This window comes from Petaurus breviceps, unplaced genomic scaffold (assembly GCF_028583685.1).
Source record: "Petaurus breviceps papuanus isolate PSGF00001 unplaced genomic scaffold, PetGlider_PUasm1.0 457, whole genome shotgun sequence".
Taxonomy (NCBI): domain Eukaryota; kingdom Metazoa; phylum Chordata; class Mammalia; order Diprotodontia; family Petauridae; genus Petaurus; species Petaurus breviceps.
This window is the reverse complement of record NW_027186344.1, coordinates 38,501-44,643: the sequence shown is the minus strand read 5'-3', so window position 1 is coordinate 44,643 and position 6,143 is coordinate 38,501.

Sequence of the window (6,143 nt, the reverse complement as noted above, 5' to 3'; positions counted from 1 at the left end):
TATTAGGAGGCAGGGAAGATCTTCAAAGCCCCACCAGCATTACATTCAGCCCCAAGATCTTTCATGTCCTTTCACAGCAAAAATACATTAATTGACATAGGTTAGTGGGAGTTTAGGGGTAACTGGTGTCAACAGAACTTTACAACAATATAACAGGGGTAACAGAAAATGAGCACATAAAACAATACCTTAGGGTGTGGGCTTGGGCACAAGCACATCTTAATGCCCTCCCCCCCCCTCCCCCATGAATGGGCCTTGAAATCTTGGAGTAAAGAGTGAAGGTCTCTTCTTCCATATTTACTTCCTGCTGAAATTGGATGTAGAGTTGCCCCAAGAGGTCCCATCCAAGAGGTTACTTCTTTAGCTGTCAACTAGAGCTTGTCTGATGCAAGGTCCAGGGGTGACACATCACATTCATGGACAGAGTGTAAGGCTTAAGGGATCAGGCATCTACAGGTGGAGGTTATTAAGCCTGAAGGGAACAAATCTTGCAAACAAGTTTAACAGACAGAAAGTCAAAAAGAAACAGATAGAGGGCCAGTTGTGCTTCTGGAGTACGTGAACTCACTATCATAGCCTCATTCACACTAGACTATAGGAGTAAAGGGTGCAATTTGGTAATCATTATCTCTCGAATAAGCAACAGTTACAGTATTATCTTTCACATGTGCTAGAATTTCTGCAACCTTGGTTACAGAACATGGTCTGGCTTATGCTTTACCTATACTTTAGCTCCCACTTTTATTCTATCAGTAGAACCAAACCCTTCAGTTCCTCTGATAGTTATTTCAGAAGGAGGGTCAGTTTTCACAAGGGGTATTGTTTCACAAGGCATAATGATCACTTGAACTATTCTTTCATTTTTACAAAACTGTATGGGTTCTTCACCCAAATTTTGGAATGTCACAAAAATTTCTCCTTGATAATTGGACTCTGTTACTCCAGTGAATACATGTATTCCTTGAGCTGCTAAACCTGATTTAGGTAATATCTGCCCCAAATGAATTTTAGGGATTCTTTTTTTTTAAATACTTTATTGACTTCTGATTTACATCATCTGTTTCCGACAGATTTTGAGTTACAAATTTTCTCCCCCTTTCTCCCCCAGCCACCACCCCAAAATAGCAGTCCCACAGGATATCCCCTCCTCCAATCTGCTCTCTCCCACATTTTCCCCCAAACCCCTTTGCACTTTTCCAGTGGATCTCTATGCCTCAGTGCCTGCACATCCCATTTCCCAATTACATGTAAGATGGTATTAATAATAATAGTATATATATATATATATATATATATATATATATATAATACACACACACACACACATATATTTGAATATTTGATTTCAAAACTTTCAATTCCAGATTCATTCCCCTCCTTCCCCGTCACCCACCCCTACTGGGAAGATATGCAGTTCAGTATAGGTTGGGCAAGTGTGGCTAATGCAAAACAATAACATAGTAGATACATTGTAAAAGACTGACTACAATTCCCTCCCTGCCATCCCACCTCCCACCCCCTCTACTCTCCACTTTGATCCCATCTATTTTCAAAAGTGAGTGCTTCCAACCTCCCTCCCCCCCAGCCTACCCTCCCTTCTATCATCCCCCCTCTCATCCCCTTCCCCCCCTATTCTCCTGGAGGGTGAGATACCCTATTTAGTGTGTATTTCACTACCTCCTCAAGCCAAATTCAATGGGAACAAGGTTGACCCATTCCCTTTTGCCTTCCTATTCTTCCCCTCCATTGTAACCATTTTCCCTTGCCTCTTCTGTATGAGATAGTTTACCCCAATCTGTCTCTCCCCATCTCCTCTCATTATATTCCTCTCACCTCTTAATTTCACCTTTTAAGTATCATCTCTTCCTGTTAAATTGGTCCTGTGCCCTCTATCTATGTATACCTGTAAACATATATACACACATTCACATATGTATTCATATGCCCATATACCCTCATATATAGACATATATAGACATATATATATATATATATATATATATATTTCTTATCCCTTCAACTACTGAGAAAAGTTTCATAAGTTACAATTATTGTTTTGCCATGTAGGAATGTTAATAGTTCAAATTTGGTAAGTTCCTCATGATTTCTTTTCCCTGTTTACCTTCTCATGCTTCTCTTGCTTCTTGTATCTGAATGCCAAATTTTCTATTCAACTCTGGTTTTTTTCAGCAAGAATGCTTGAAAGTCCTCTATTCCACTGAATGACCATATTTTCCCCTGAAACACGATACACAGTTTTGCTGGGTAGGTGACTCTTGGTTTTAATCCCAGCTCCTTTGCCCCCCGGAATATCATATTCCAAGCCCTTTGATCCCTCAGTGTAGAAGCTGCCAGATCCTGGGTTATCCTGATTGTGTTTCCACAATATTCAAAATGTTTCTTCCTGGCTGCTTGTAATATTCTCTCCTTAATCTGGGAATTCCAGAACCTGGCTATAATATTCCTAGGAATTTTCTTTTTGGGATCTTTTTCAGGAGGTGATCGGTGGATTCTTTCAACCTCTATTTTGCCCTCTGGTACTAAAACATCAGGGCAGTTTTCTTGGAGAGCTTCCTGGAGGATGATTTCTAGGTTCTTACTTTGGTCATGGCTTTCAGGCAGTCCAATAATTTTTAAATTATCTCTCCTGGATCTATTTTCCAGGTCAGTGGTTTTTTCCCATGAGATATTTCACATTGCCTTCTATTCTTTCATTTGTTTGGATCTGTTTAACAGCATCTTGATTTCTCATAAAGTCATTAGCTTCCATTTGCTCCTATTTAATTCTGAAGGAATGATTCTCCTCAGTGAGCTTTTGAGATTCTTTTTTCCATCTGGCAAATTTGGCTTTTTAAGGCATTCTTCTCCTCGTTGCCTTTTTGGGCCTCCTTTGCCATTTGAGTCAGTCTGTTTTTTAAGGTATTATTTTCCTCAGTCAGGCTCTCATTTCATAATTTTCTTGCATTGTTCTCATTTCTCTTCCCAATTTTTCCTCCACTTCTCTTATTTGGTTTTCAAAATCTTTCTTAAGGTCCTCTATGGCCTGTGACCAGCTTGTATTTTCCTTTGAAGCTTTTGGTGCAGGAGTTCTGACTTCACTGCTTTCCTCCTGTTCCATGCTTTGCTCCTTTTTGTCCCCCAAATAGGAGTGTATTGTTGGAATCTTCTGTCTGCTTTGTTTCCTTTGCCTGCTCATTTTGCCACTCAGTTCCTTGACTTATGGGCTTTTTGCCACAGTAGCACTCTGCCACCAGACAGGGGAGCTTTCGTCCCAAAAGCTGGGGTTTTCTCAGCTGCCGGAGGTATTAGATGGGTGCCCTCTCTGAGGTCTCCACACGCTCTGGCAAGCTGGACACACACCCCAGAACCTCCACCCTAGACTGCAATCCAGATCCAAGCAGGTTAAAGCAAGAGCGATTACCCCCTCAGACTGGTGCTTGGTCCCCCTACACTCTGCAGGGCAGGAGCTGAAGCCGGCGCCACGTGGCGCTGGCTGGCTGTGCTGGCGTCTCACCGGCTTCTCGCCCCAGGGGTAAAAGCCACGCACTCCCACTTACTGGACCCAAAGTCCAGACTGTACTGACCTCTCACGTTGTCCTTTGTGTTGATACATCTGGAAACGGCCACAGCTGCTGCTGATCTGGAGTCCCTCTGCCTGGAGACTGGTCAGGCCGCCCTGGGGCTAAAGCCTCGGCCTGGGGAGGGGCTCGGCTCTCAGAGCGCTGGGCTGGATTCCTGCCGGCCTGCCGGTCTGTCCTCAGCAGGAGGTTAGCTTCTCTGTGTCATTTTGTGGGTTCTGCAGCTCCAAAGTTTGTTAAGAGTCCCCTTTTTACATGGATTGGGGAGGGTGGAAGCCGGAGCTGCGGGAAGGTCGTGCTTCTACTCTGCCATCTTGGCTCCGCCAATTTTAGGGATTCTTATACATATTCCAGTGGAGATTTTTATTGGCCTTACAATCCACCTTTGCCACCTTGACTTAACGAATGCTTGAGTCTGTGAATTCATTCCAGATGACCCTTTCAGGTATTCCAATCTTGGGGGGAGGGTCCCTGAATCACACATCCCCACCGCCAACTGCATCACTGGGGTCTGTAAATTGTATGTCTCTGGTCTCTTTCTACTTTAGTAAGTGATTGCTTGCTACTCAAGGTAGGACATTTTCTGAAGAGGAAAATCTGTTCGATTCTGCTTTTCCCTTACTTTTTGTGAACCCTAAAATAACCAGAAAAATCCTGGTCCTATCAGACCCTTCCCTGTAGTCATACAGATTCAACATTTCACTTTTCTTCACTGCTACTTTCTCAGTCCCTCACATCTTTATTTCTAAATCCCAATCCATCTTGAGAACTAGTCTTCTTTACTCCACTGAATTTCCCCTTTGTAGATGAACATGTTTTGTTTTACAAATGAAATTCATTACAGGGCTTTTACTTTTCCCTGATCAAAATGGAAACTTCAGGGCTTACAGTCGGATTTCCATTTTGGCAGGTAAGTCAGTTCTAATTTATTTTCTCATGTAAGAGCTTGCAAATTCCTGGTCTGTTTTAATTCCTTTTAGGTGACTTTCTAATTTTCCTGGGCAATTAAGTGCTACTACATCATTTGCAAAAGACCACAGTGGAAAGGCCAAACCACTCTCCTAAAATGAAATACTTCCTAGGAACAGGCCCATCTTTCCCCTATCCTCAAAAACCCTCAACCTCATGTATCTAAACCCTGCAATTATTCTCCTTTAGTCAGTGAGAGTGTCAGTCAGTCCCATATCTCTGCTCCCTTTCTCGTCCTTCCTTTTTGAAGCAGACCAGTGACATCAGCAGGTGATGTCTTGACTTGGGGGAATTGGATTTAAGTGAGGCAATGGTGCACAAAGTAATCAGCCTCACTCTCACCCAGAGGATCCATGCTGGACAACACAGTCAGGAGGGCTTTGCTCAGCTGAGTGAACTCTGGGTATCTTCAATGCATGTGCTCATGGAATTGTCCTGTGATGACTAAACTGAATCTCCTTTCCTTAACTATGGAATGACCTGCAAGTGTCCCCTTTCGATCTTTTATTTGGGGGGTGGGTGTAGGGGGAGGCAAGGCAATTGGGGTTAAGGGACTTGCCCAAGGTCACACAGCTAGTAAGTGTTGAGTGTCTGAGGTCGGATTTGAACTCAGGTCCTGCTGACTTCAGGGCCGGTGCTCTGTTCACCGGGCCACCTAGCTGCACCCCATTGCGATCTTAAATCCAAGAGATTTAAGAGACCAGAGACCTGGCCTGAGTCATGCCTGACCTAGTCCAGTCTGCATTGGACCTAGGGTACAGAACGTCAGAGATCAGACTCTTTGGAGTGCGTTACAATCAGCAATTTTATTGACCGTCCCCACAAGCAATCATAACAAAAGTAATCACATTCCCTATTAACTTATATATAGTGTTCTGTGAAGCAATGCAAGTTCCAGGCACGGTCCTGTGAAGCTTTCCATACTTTCAAAGTTAACACTGGAGGGAGGTGACAGACAGTCCATGCCTTGATGGGGACAGAACTAGGGAATGGAAACGTCCAAAGAAAGTCCTAGTTCACAAAGATGATTTGGCCACAGTGGCCGACACTCCCGGCTCCCTGACCAAAATGCTTACTTTTTAAAACTGGCGGTTTGCTGCCCAGATAGTTGTGATTGGTGTACTTTCCGTGCGTTTTGATTCTAGATTTTTGCTTGGTTTTCAAGTCATTTCTGAACCCATTCTGTCCCTATGTGTCGTTACCAGTCGAAACATCTCTGCTAGGGCAAGGAGGCGCGTTGTAGCGGTGAAGCGGGTTTGAGCAAGAGCTTGCTCGCATACTCCCGTCTTACTGCCCAGGAGCGTCCCATCCCGTCGAAAATGCCATCTTTCTTTTGTACCCTTTTGTGTTGCTCGGGGCTCCGACAAGGTCGGTGGGGCACTGAGGAAGCCAGTACCGGAGGGCGTCTGTAGTGGTGAAGGAGGTCAGGGAGCCCTGGTTGCACTGCCTGCAAGGTGAGGTGGGTAGCTCGGCCGCCGGCAGAGGCGGGGGAAGAGAGCAGGGAGGGGAAGGAGCTCATAGGTGTATCCAGGCAGTTTCCGGGGCCGGGTGCCTTCTTTGCGCCTTGGCACCCCCTTCGGGAAAGCGATTGGTCGG